This window comes from Podarcis gaigeae, assembly GCF_964106915.1.
Source record: "Podarcis gaigeae genome assembly, chromosome: 16".
NCBI classification, from domain to species: Eukaryota; Metazoa; Chordata; class Lepidosauria; order Squamata; family Lacertidae; genus Podarcis; species Podarcis gaigeae.
The window spans coordinates 5,130,645-5,144,123 of NC_139693.1; the positions used below are offsets into that span (position 1 = coordinate 5,130,645).

The following is a 13,479-nucleotide window of genomic DNA, read 5'->3' on the forward strand; positions in this document are numbered from 1 at the left end:
GTGCTTTCGGCTTCTTGTTACTGGAACAGAGCGGGATCTCAATGTTTGAGTTCCTATAAATACTGTAGAGGGGGTGTGGTGTCTAGCCTCCAATGTTCTGGGCAGAGAGGAAGTTCCCAGGCTAGTGTGCCTTTTCTTCTTTTGTTCCTTAATTACTTGAGAGATACCTTGAGTGATTTCTTGAGTGATATCCTGAGTACCACTTAGGTGGGTCATTAGGTGTGGATTAGTTGCTAAAGTCTTTGTGTCTTGACCTCTTGAACTTTGTGAAGAGTTTTCCTGAGAAGATGGCTGTATTGCACTTAGTTGTGCTTTGGCTTGGCTTCGTGTATAGGGGCGAGCTGTGGTTTTGTGGCTTGTGTCAGCCAGATCTGTGTAGGGATTGCAGGGGGGTGCAGCATCCGGAGGTGCCACCATGGATTGGCTACTGGATGGTGTCAGTAATTCATCTGTGGAGAGGGTCTGGGTTTGGGTCTGGTGTGGTTGATTGGTGTTGGCGTTCTGTGTGCCTCTGGATCTGGTGTCAGTTTTTGTGGGGAGGGCTAATTTCCAGATGTCTGGCAAGCGGGATGTGTCGTCACGCTTGTTCATGTTGTGAGGGTGTTTCTCTATCTCGATGGCTTCCATGATTATTCTCTTGTGGTGATGTTCCGTGTTAAAGAGCAATTTGGAATCTGCAAAATTAATTTCGTGTCCTGTTTCTTTCATGTGTTGGAAAAGAGAGGAAGTTTTTTCTTCTTTTTTGACGGCATTCTTGTGTTCTGCGATACGTGCATTTATTCGTCTGTTTGTTTGTCCAATGTACGTGGCTGGGCAGTGCAATACAGCCATCTTCTAAGTGCAATACAGCCATCTTCTCAGGAAAACTCTTCACAAAGTTCAAGAGGTCAAGACACAAAGACTTTAGCAACTAATCCACACCTAATGACCCACCTAAGTGGTACTCAGGATATCACTCAAGAAATCACTCAAGGTATCTCTCAAGTAATTAAGGAACAAAAGAAGAAAAGGCACACTAGCCTGGGAACTTCCTCTCTGCCCAGAACATTGGAGGCTAGACACCACACCCCCTCTACAGTATTTATAGGAACTCAAACATTGAGATCCCGCTCTGTTCCAGTAACAAGAAGCCGAAAGCACCAGCCTGAAGATGACGAGTGAGACCTCGTCGAAACGTCGCCTAGACACCCCAACTTTTACACGGGAAGACACCCGAGGACACCAAAACCTGCATTCCTGTACCCGTGAAAATCTACGAAAGCAAATATCTTACCTCTACGGGGAGGAAACCTTCCAGCTGACAAGAACCTACGAGAAACTAGAAGTCCGAAGAGCCACCATCTTATGTGATCTCTTGTTCCTACGCAACTGCCGAGACAACAAATTAATTCCCACATGCTTCCAACTTAAATTCCATTCTAAAACCCCAGCCACCGAAAGGATCCTGAAACGAACTGAACTATCCCTAATCAGAAACGAACTACACAAGAAAAGATACCTACTAGACCAAACCAACAAAGATCTACTCACTCTTCACCTCAAACTCTGTAACAAAATCCACCCTGCACTCTGGGACAAATGCAAACAACTAGCCGTCTGGAGAGCTGAAACGGAGACCTCACATAAGACAGACACACACACCAACAAACTCCACAAACTAGAGAAACGCCAGAAGCCCGGCCACCCTCCACAGCAACCCATGAAACAAACAGTACATAACATATCAGACAGGATCCTCACCACAACTGAAACCAAAGTACTCTCCAAAGGTTTCAACTTTGCAGTCGCCCCGAGACGCATCCCCACGGAAAACATCATATGCGGAGTCGAAGCTAGCCTAACCAAATTCAACCCAGATGAAGCCAATAAAATCAGACTTGAAGTCACCAACATCCTCTGCTCCAGCAAACCACCCAGAAGCAATTTACACAAAGAAGAACAGAAAGCACTCACCAACCTGAGGAAAGACAACAACATAATCATTCTCCCAGCAGACAAAGGTAATGCCACAGTGGTGATGAACACATCGGACTACCAAGCAAAACTATCAAAGCTACTCCAAGATCCTGCCTACAAACCTATAAAAACAGATCCCACCACCTATCTGGAAAAAACCACCAAATCCAAAATAAAAGCCTCTCCTATCAGTGAAGAAATCCAGCTAAGAATCATCCCCAGAGAAAAATCATCCAGATGCCCCAAACTCTACGGCCTCCCCAAGATACACAAAGAAGGAACACCACTCAGACCAATAGTCAGCTCCATAGGCTCACCTCTACAAAATCTCGCTAAATTTCTCGCCAAGCAACTTCAGCCCTATGCAGAATCCATCTCTTCACACGTACCAAACTCCTTCCAGTTCATAGAAACAATAAAGAAGCAAAACCTACATCCTAATGACCTACTTGTAAGCTTCGATGTTGTATCTCTCTTCACACAAGTGCCCATTAATGAAGCCTTGACAGCTATTCAAAACAAATACAATCCCCCCGAATACATCTTGGACCTGACCAACCACTGCCTAACCAACACGTACTTCATCCACAATGGACAAAGATACAAACAGATAGAAGGAGCACCTATGGGATCACCCCTCTCACCGGTCATCGCAAACCTGTACATGGAACACTTTGAAACCAATGCTTTAGACAAGTCAGAACACAAACCCAAACTTTGGCTCAGATATGTTGACGACACCTTTGTAATTTGGCCACACGGGAAGGAAAAACTGGATAGCTTCCTCACACATCTCAACAACTTACACCCCAAAATACAATTCACTATGGAAATAGAAGCCAACAACCAACTTCCCTTCCTTGACGTCCTAATCTACAAAAAACCTGATGGCTCCCTAGGACACACTATCTACCAGAAAAAAACACACACCAACCGCTACTTACATGCACAATCACACCACCACCCTGCACAAATAAACTCCGTAGCCAAGACTCTCATCTCCAGAACCAAACGCCTGGCTGACAAAGACCACTTGACAACTGAGTTACAGAATCTCTCAAATGTGTTAATTGCCAATGGATACCAGCAAAACAGGATTACGAAGCTAATCCAAAAGGAAACACCCCCCAAAAACCAAGACACAGAAGAAAACAATGGCATGGCCCTCCTTCCTTATATCAAGGGCACTACAGATAAAATTAGCAAAATCCTCCATAAACACAATATCAAAACAGCCTTTTGCACCAACCAAAAAATAGCCAATATCCTCAGAAACCCCAAGGATAAAATCCAGTTGGAAAACCAAGGGATCTATGAAATACCCTGCAAAGTCTGCCCAGCCACGTACATTGGACAAACAAACAGACGAATAAATGCACGTATCGCAGAACACAAGAATGCCGTCAAAAAAGAAGAAAAAACTTCCTCTCTTTTCCAACACATGAAAGAAACAGGACACGAAATTAATTTTGCAGATTCCAAATTGCTCTTTAACACGGAACATCACCACAAGAGAATAATCATGGAAGCCATCGAGATAGAGAAACACCCTCACAACATGAACAAGCGTGACGACACATCCCGCTTGCCAGACATCTGGAAATTAGCCCTCCCCACAAAAACTGACACCAGATCCAGAGGCACACAGAACGCCAACACCAATCAACCACACCAGACCCAAACCCAGACCCTCTCCACAGATGAATTACTGACACCATCCAGTAGCCAATCCATGGTGGCACCTCCGGATGCTGCACCCCCCTGCAATCCCTACACAGATCTGGCTGACACAAGCCACAAAACCACAGCTCGCCCCTATACACGAAGCCAAGCCAAAGCACAACTAAGTGCAATACAGCCATCTTCTCAGGAAAACTCTTCACAAAGTTCAAGAGGTCAAGACACAAAGACTTTAGCAACTAATCCACACCTAATGACCCACCTAAGTGGTACTCAGGATATCACTCAAGAAATCACTCAAGGTATCTCTCAAGTAATTAAGGAACAAAAGAAGAAAAGGCACACTAGCCTGGGAACTTCCTCTCTGCCCAGAACATTGGAGGCTAGACACCACACCCCCTCTACAGTATTTATAGGAACTCAAACATTGAGATCCCGCTCTGTTCCAGTAACAAGAAGCCGAAAGCACCAGCCTGAAGATGACGAGTGAGACCTCGTCGAAACGTCGCCTAGACACCCCAACTTTTACACGGGAAGACACCCGAGGACACCAAAACCTGCATTCCTGTACCCGTGAAAATCTACGAAAGCATATATATATATATATATATATATATATACACACACACACATATATATGGCAGCCACATAGAAGAAGAAGAAGAGTTTGGATTTGATATCCCGCCTTTCACTCCCCTTCAGGAGTCTCAAAGCGGCTCACATTCTCCTTTCCCTTCCTCCCCCACAACAAACACTCTGTGGGGTGAGTGGGGCTGAGAGACTTCAGAGAAGTGTGACTGGCCCAACGTCACCCAGCAGCTGCATGTGGAGGAGCGGGGACGCGAACCCGGTTCACCAGATTACGAGACTACCGCTCTTAACCACTACACCACACTGGCTATACACACACACACACACACACACAATATCACAACCTCAGGAGAATGAAGATGATTGGCTAGGAATTCACAATCATAGCGGGTTTAAGAGGTACCAGAACATACAGGTATATTGTCAGCTGCTTGGTTATGGATTTATGAGACTCCCCTCTCGGAAGATGCTCAAAAGGGTCTTTAAAGGTCACCCAGGAAACTCTCTTGTAAGGGGAACAGTTACGTATTCTCAGCCATTGATAGGGAATCTATGGTAGAAAATCACTTGATATATCGTTTCAATGTTTTAAGATTTCACCCTCCAAGATCCCAGAAGACATAACACGAGGTTTCATAGATTACACTGAGAGCCCCATCCTCCATGAATTTGTCCAATCTTCTTACCAGGAAATATCCTGGGAGATCTCTGGGTAATCTGCAGTCAAGTGGCAAGGATTTTCGGTACCTAATCTGTTTAAGAGTAGCAGCAACAAAGGGGGACCCAGCCACACTCACGCTGACATGAATTACACTACGAAATGAAGAAAGTTTAGGGTAAGCTAGGTGCAGATTTTTGTATGGAGGGAATGGAGAGTTCTGTTCAGTTCCGATACTCAAACTCTTTGGCTTGGAATCCTTTCATTCTAAGTGTTTCTGATAATGGTTGGTGGCTCTTGTGGGGCTCTGTTAAAAAGCAACAACAAAGTAAATCTTCCCAAATCTGAAGACTGACCACCCCTGAGCTAAACTCCTGCACCAGTGATGAATGCAGAGCTTGCCTTCAAATTAGATGACCAGCCAAATCACAGAATTGCAGAGTTGGAAGGGACGTGGATGGCGCTGTGGTGTAAACCACTGAGCCTTTGGCTTGCCGATCAGAAGGTCGGCGGTTCGAATTCCCGTGACAGGGTTAGCTCCCGTTGCTCGGTCCCTGCTCCTGCCAACCTAGCAGTTCGAAAGCACGTCAAAGTGCAAGTAGATAAATAGGTACCGCTCTGGCAGGAAGGTACACAGCGTTTTCGTGCGCTGCTTCGGTTTGCCAGAAGCGGCTTGGTCATGCTGGCCACATGACCCGGAAGCTGTACGCCGGCTCCCTCGGCCAATAAAGCGAGATGAGCGCCACAACCCCAGAGTCGTCTGTGACTGGACCTAACGGTCAGGGGTCCCTTTACCTTTACCTAAGGGACACCTCCAGCCCAACCCCCTGCAATGCAGGAATCACAGTCTCAACCTCTGCTCAAAAATCTGTAATGTAGGAGACGTCTTTTGAAGACGTCTGTTCTGATCAGTTTTTTGTTTTTTGTTTTGGTGGCCTGTCAGATCTTCACTACCATGATCCCCCCCCCACATCCAAGAATAGTTAATTGTTTCCCTCAACAGGGAATGCCATTCAAAACCAGAGCTTAAACAGCCCCAGACAAGAAATAGATCTGTTATGTACTGAGTCGAATAGGATCCAAACTGCAGCAGTCTGATTGGTCCTAGAACAATAGGATCCAAAAGGCAGCAGTCTGATTGGTCCTAGAACAATAGGATTCAGAATGCAGCAGTCTGATTGGTCCTAGAACAATGCAGCAGTATGATTGGTTGGCAGGAACCACCCAATCATGCTCCAGATTGAAGTGAATCCACAACCTGATTGGCTTACAGTAGAATTCCGGAATTAGCCAATCATGTGCAGCCCATTGTGTAAATGATGTATATAAAGCAGATACTTTGAGGGGACTTTCATTCATTCCTCCTCACCACTATGAGCTGAATAAAGAGCATGAAATCACTTTGCGCCTCTGAGTATATTTCAAGATCCTCTTATTGTTAGCTAAAGCTTCCTCATACAGTCGCACCTCTGGTTACGTAAACCTTGGGATGCCCGCGCAGCAAAGCCGGAAGTATTTTACTGGGTTTCGCTGCGCGTGCATGCGCAAAATTGGTCCTCAGGTTGCGGAAACCTTGGGATCAGACTGGACCTCTGGAACGAATCCTGTCCGCAACTGGAGGTACCACTGTACTTCCTTTGATATCTCTAAAAGGACATCTGTATTGCAGATCAATTAATTAGTTCATTGATCAGTCAACAGGTTCTAAGGATTCTCTAATTAATTGGTTTACAGGCCTGTTAAAAAAACATTTCAGATTACGGCTTCATTCCTAAGCATATTTACTTGGGATTACAGTGGTACCTCGGGTTACATACACTTCAGGTTACAGGCGCTTCAGGTTACATACTCCGCTAACCCATAAATAGTACCTCGGGTTAAGAACTTTGCTTCAGGATGAGAACACAAATCGTGCTCCGGCGGCACAGCAGCAGCGGGAGGCCCCATTAGCTAAAGTGGTGCCTCAGGTTAAGAATAGTTTCAGGTTAAGAACGGATCTCCAGAACGAATTAAGCTCTTAACTCGAGGTACCACTGTAAGCCCCTACAGAACACGAGTTTCTTCTGCAAAAATAAGTATTATGCAACTGGACTGTGATTCTCCAGTTCCCTGACACCATAAAGCCCTATTACAGTGTACTGTATTACAGTAAATGTTTTGAAGTAATTTGGTATTGGTGGCTTTATGGTGCCACCTTGTGGCGATTTGCTAGAAAAGCAGCCCCAAACCTTTCAAGATTCTTTACAGCATATAGCTACAAAAGTCGGGTGCCTGCCCCTCTTTCTGCCAAGTGGTGGCGAGAGCCCATGGGTTCCCCAGGCACCCACGCAGGGTGTGTGTCCTTTTTTAATATTGAAGTTGCAGTGGAGACTGTCACAGCTTTAAGAAATATGGTTTATTCACTTCTTTACACCTTCAGTCTGCATGGAGGGTGTCCAGTTCTTACCGCATGGTCATTTCAAGAGGAAGCAGCGCAATCAGTCTGCAGCTGGTCCCCTCCAAAGATGGATCTCTCCTCTTCCCAATAACCCTTGCTCAAAAATACACCCCATCACCTTGGCAACCCCTGTCTCTATTTACACCTCAGGGAAACAGGGAAGGAGTTCTCCTGTATTGTTAATGGCCCTCTATTGTTCTCTTGGGACACGGGTGGCGCTGTGGGTTAAACCACAGAGACTAGGACTTGTCGATCAGAAGGTCAGTGGTTCGAATCCCCGCGACGGGGTGAGCTCCCGTTGCTCGGTCCCTGCTCCTGCCAACCTAGCAGTTCGAAAGCACATCAAAGTTCAAGTAGATAAATAGGTACCGCTCCGGTGGGAAGGTAAATGGAGTTTCCGTGTGCTGCTCTGGTTTGCCAGAAGCGGCTTAGTCATGCTGGCCACATGACCCGGAAGCTGTACGCCGGCTCCCTCGGCCAGTAAAGCGAGATGAGCGCCGCAACCCCAGAGTCGTCCACAACTGAACCTAATGGTCAGGGGTCCCTTTACCCTTACCTTATTGTTCTCTTGATAGTCATAACTCTGCCATGTTGGTTTGCATAAACCTGCCCAGGATTTCCCTGTCTGGCACAGCTCTGCAGTTTGTGTTTTGATCCATATCCCAATTAATCAAAATCCTAGCATTTATCCATTCTTAGTGTTTAGGGGGAACTCCCCCACCCCATCTATAGCAATATACAAAAATGTGTTTCTAAAATCCTGATTGAATTGTATAAGCTTAAAAATAATTCAAAGGTTTCTGGAACGTACTTTCAAACCCTCCCTGCTTCCTCGGAAGTTTGTTACTAATAAAAGAAAAATGCTACATACACATCCAGTGGTGTATTGGTTTACGGAGTCATGAAGAGGAGTTGAAACCTATTACTGTTTCTGCACCAGGATTGCTGTCTCCAGAAACACAGAGCTGCCCAATCAGCATGAAAGGGAAGCCAATCGAAGATCGGAGTAAAAGGTGAGACAGCCATTGAGGATCGGCTCCCAGGGTCACTCTGGAGAAGGACACCTAAGCAGAATTGTCCTGCATGCTTCAAAGCTAAGCATCTAAGAACATGGAAAGGCGAAGGGGCTTCAGGAGAACAGGATTAAGTACTGTTAGGGACTAGTGGAATTTACATAACAACTCAAGTCACTCAGGAACAAGATCATAGGAGCAATCCAAATCATTTATCCTAGTAGATCTAACTGAAAGGTAATGCCAAGAGATCTTCATTGATCATTGCAAAACAGTCCCAATTATGATCATTACATAATCATAAGGCGATTGCGTAATCTTGGAAAATTATATCATTATGTAATTTGCCTTCCAATAGAAGTTATAGACAGGCTCCATCCTTGTTGTCTTTCTGCCAGCGGGGGAAGACATTTCTATTCCAACAGGTATAGGGAACTGACTGTTTCTAAGGAAAGGATTGTGCAGTGGTGAAGCTGCATGCTCTGCTACCGGGGGCGGAGAGCAGGCGGGGTGTGGTTGGCGCGCACCAGGGGCATGGCATGCCGCCTGCAGGGGTGTGGCATGCATCGGGGGTGTGGTACACCACCCGCGAGGGCATGGCACGCGTTCTGGCGGTGTGACGTACTGTCTGTGGGGGCGTGGCGCCTGTTTGGCAGACGGGGAAACAGCGCGTGTCCGGGGGGGCTGCTGCGATGGCACCCTACTGGAACAGTGATGCCAGGGGCAGTCCGCTCCCTCCGCACTCCCATTCCCCCGCCAGTGGGACCGTGGTGTTTTAATTGCAACTATCTATATGTTTTAATAGATCTTCTATACACTGTGTGTGTGTGTGTGTGTGTGTGTGTGTGTGTGTGTTATAATTCTAATTAGTGTTTCATAGAATTGTACAGCTGGAAGGGACGAGTCACCTAGTACAACCCCCTATAATTGAGGAATCACATCTCAAGGTTCCGACAGGTGGGCATCTATCCTCTGCTTTTAAAATCCCCAATGCGAAGGGATTTGGCTGTGACTTATCATGAAGGGATACTGTACAGTGGTACCTCAGGTTACAGATGCTTCAGGTTACAGACGCTTCAGGTTACAGACTCCGCTAACCCAGAAATAGTACCTCGGGTTAAGAACTTTGCTTCAGGATGAGAACAGAAATCATGCTCTGGTGGCACGGCGGCAGCAGGAGGCCCCATTAGCTAAAGTGGTGCTTCAGGTTAAGAACAGTTTCAGGTGAAGAACGGACCTCCGGAACGAATTAAGTTCTTAACCCGAGGTACCACTGTACTTCTGAATTTGCCACTACACTACTATGTGGGTGTGTTTGTGTGTCTGTTAGAAAAAATATGATACAGCTTGGGCCTTCTCTAGGACCAAACAACTTGGCCCCTATGATTGGCAGGTGAGGCCTGGTGGGTGGTGCTGCCTTCGGAGGAAGCCTGGTTGCTGCTGCCTCACAATGGGGCCTTTTCAGTGGTGGTTCCCCAGTGGTGGAATTGCTCTCCCTAACAAGGCGTGCCTCTCTCCATCATTAACTTTCAGCAGGAATTTGAAAACATTCCTGTTTACCCTGGCATTTGGCATCTGAAGAATACTCTTCCAGGCCACCCGAAATCATGGGACGGAAGCTTTTCAACCACTTTTAGATGTTTTGATGTGTAATTTGGGGGGGAACATTTTACCTGTATAGTAATGTTTTTGTTTCAAAATTGAGAATCTGCTGCCCTGGGCTCCTTGAGGAGAATTTACTCCTGGAGTAAATTCAATAAATGATAAACCCTACAGGTAAAATTCCTAGCACCCTTTAAAAATAGTTTTCAGGATTTTTGAAGCAGGGGAGATGTGCTTTAAATGTGGTGCGGTGGTTAAGAGTGTAGGAGAGAGACCAGGGTTCGAGACCAGGGTTCACATCCCCATTCGGCCATGCAGCTCACAGGGTGTGACTTGGGAGTGGGGCAGGGAGACAGTCATTGCCTCTCAGCCTACGCTATCCCAAGAAGTTGTGGGGATTAATGATTGGGGAAAACCATGTACACACCACCTTGAGCTCCTTGGAGCAAAAGGTGTGTGTGTGGGGGGGGAATGCATATAAAAGCCCCCAATAAATTTGTTCTCTTTTCCAAGTCTTTCTCCTCCTGTTTGACAAGCACCAAAAATTGTCTCCAAAGCAAATTGTCACTGGAGAGAACTGTACACAAACATAGGTAAAGGGTAAAGGGACCCCTGACCATTAGGTCCAGTCGCAACCAACTCTGGGGCTGTGGTGCTCATCTCGCTTTATTGGCCGAGGGAGCCAGCGTACAGCTTCCGGGTCATGTGGCCAGCATGACTAAGCCGCTTCTGCGTGATTTTGGGGGGGGGGGGGAGGCTGTAGCCATGGACATGCTATGTGCTCTGATGGTGAATTTGGGCTGACCCAATGCAAAGATCCTGAGGATCCATGTGGATCCATGTTTTGTAACCACGTTTTTGCACCATTGCATCCCCAGGCAACAGTGGGTGCTTGATTTGGGGGGGGGGCAGGCTGTAGCCATGGACATGCTATGTGATCTGAGGGTGAATTTGGGGTGACCTAATGCAAAGATCCTGAGGATCTATGTAGATCCATGCTTTTTAACCACGTTTTTGCACCATTGCATCCCCAGGCAACAGTGGGTGCTTGGTTTTTGGGGGGGCAGGCTGTAGCCATGGACATGCTATGTGATCTGAGGGTGAATTTGGGGTGACCTAATGCAAAGATCCTGAGGATCCATGTAGATCCATGCTTTTTAACCACGTTTTTGCACCATTGCAGCCCCAGGCAACAGTGGGTGTGTGATTTGGGGGGGGCAGGCTGTAGCCATGGACATGCTATGTGATCTGAGGGTGAATTTGGGGTGACCTAATGCAAAGATCCTGAGGATCCATGTAGATCCATGCTTTTTAACCACGTTTTTGCACCATTGCAGCCCCAGGCAACAGTGGGTGCTTGATTTTTGGGGGGCAGGCTGTAGCCATGGACATGCTATGTGATCTTATGGTGAATTTGGGGTGACCCAATGCAAAGATCCTGAGGATCCATGTGGATCCATGCTTTTTAACCACATTTTAAGTGGGGAGGGAAGGAAAAACACAGAACGGACAAGGAGCACGAGAGGGGTGTGCAGAGAAGCAGCTGGCTAAGAATGCAGGAGAGGGGCATAACGGGAGGAAAGGAAGGCAAAAGTTTTCCCTCACCTACCCACCCAAGCCAGCCAGCTCGAGCGCTCTCTCTCTCTCTCTCTCTCTCTCTCTCTCGTTTTCAGCAGCACGGAGCACAGCCTGAAGGGGAGGGGCTTTCCCTGCTCTTTGTTCCGTTTGAGCAAACACAGCAAGGAAACAGAGATGGGTGGGCAGTAAGACCCTGAGGCAGAATGCAGGAAAGCAGCCACTTCCTCTTTTCAGGTTTCCCTTCTAGGAGACGCGCGATTTGATTTTTGCCTGCTTTTTCGGCTCCAGGGACCACACATTCGCTCTATAACATGCACAGACATTTCCCCTTCCTTTTTAGGAGAAAAAATCTGCGTGTTATAGAAGGAAAAATACGGTAACTAAACTATATTTGGCTTTAACTAGATTTTGACTAAAGAAGCAATTAATTGCCCCGTTTTGAATTTTACTGGGTTTTTATCTTCCTTAGTGGGTCCTGCAAACCGCTATAGCATGGGTAGGCAAACTAAGGCCTGAGGGGCAGATCCAGCCCAATCACCTTCTAAATCTGGCCTGCGCACGGTCCGGGAATCAGCGCGTCTTTACATGAGTAGAATGTGTCCTTTTATTTAAAATGCACCTCTGGGTTATTTGTGGGGCCTTCCTGGTGTTTTTACATGAGTAGAATGTGTGCTTTTATTTAAAATGCATCTCTGGGTTATTTGTTGGTCATATGAATTTTTTCATATTTTTTTCAAAATATAGTCCGGCCGTCCACAAGGTCTGAGGGACACTGGACTGGCCCCCTGCTGAATAAGTTTGCTGACGCCTGCACTATAGGGTCAGATAGAGGACAGTGGGGTGAATTTATGGAACCCAAGGGGGCGGCCACCTCAAAACATAAGGGAACCACTGGATTACGTATAATATAATATAATATAATATAATATAATATATCTTAAAAAGCAGAGAATCACCTTGCCAACAAAGGTCTGTATAGTTAAAGCTATGGTTTTTCCAGTAGTGATGTATGGAAGTGAGAGCTGATCGCCAAAGAATGGATGCTTTTGAATTCTGGTGCTGGAGGAGACTCTTGAGAGTCCCATGGACTGCAAGAAGATCAAACCTCTCCATTCTTAGGGAAATCTGCCCTGAATACCTGAGAAGACTCCCTGGAAAAGACCCTGATGTTGGGAAAGATGGAGGGCACAAGGAGAAGGGGAGGACGGAGGACGAGATGGTTGGATAGTGTTCTCGAAGCTACCAGCATGAGTTTGACCAAACTGCGGGAGGCAGTGGAAGACAGGAGTGCCTGGCGTGCTCTGGTCCAGGGGGTCACGAAGAGTCGGACACGACTAAACGATTAAACAACTCTCTCTCTCTCTCTATATATATATATATAGAGAGAGAGAGAGAGAGTGTGTGTGTGTGTGTGTGTGTATCTGTATATATGTATGCGTGTGTGTATATACACACACACACACACACACACATATACACACATATGTGTATCTGTATATATGTATGTGTGTGTGTGTGTGTGTGTGTATACACACACACACACACAAATATATATACTGTATGTACTTATATATGCAGTAAAGCTCATGGAAGGAAGAAGGGAGAGGTCCTTGGAAGCGAGCCAGAGGCCTTGCTGCAAAAAAACAGCCAGGGCGACCTCTTAGGCCACTGCAAGGCAGCGTGCCAGCCCCGACGTTCGCTCGCCGCGCAGCTCTTGCAATGGCCGCAGCCCAGCCTCGCCGAACCCTGGGACCCCTCCCCGAGCCGCGCGTTGCTTCCAGCGCGCCAAAGGCGCACACAAAAGAAAACACAGCGCGGCGGCATCAGCTGCAGGAGGAGGAATCGGGAAGGCGGGAGGCAAGGCTTCGATGGACGCCTCGCCCAGCCACTGGCGGCCGCTTTCTCTCCGCTCGCGGCCAATCGGTTTTGGGGGGAGGGGAGCCCCGGCCTCTCCTCCCGCTGAG

At 46.9% G+C, this 13,479-nt stretch overlaps 1 long non-coding RNA gene across 1 annotated transcript; it reads right to left on the bottom strand.

The window, feature by feature from the left end:
• Positions 1-11,082: 11,082 nt before the first annotated feature.
• On the bottom strand, positions 11,083-11,497 carry LOC310833036. Its single transcript, XR_014558526.1, has 2 exons — positions 11,328-11,497; positions 11,083-11,159 (listed from the first exon to the last, which is right to left on the bottom strand). It is a non-coding gene; the product is annotated as an uncharacterized lncRNA (long non-coding RNA).
• Between the last annotated feature and the right edge of the window lie 1,982 nt (positions 11,498-13,479).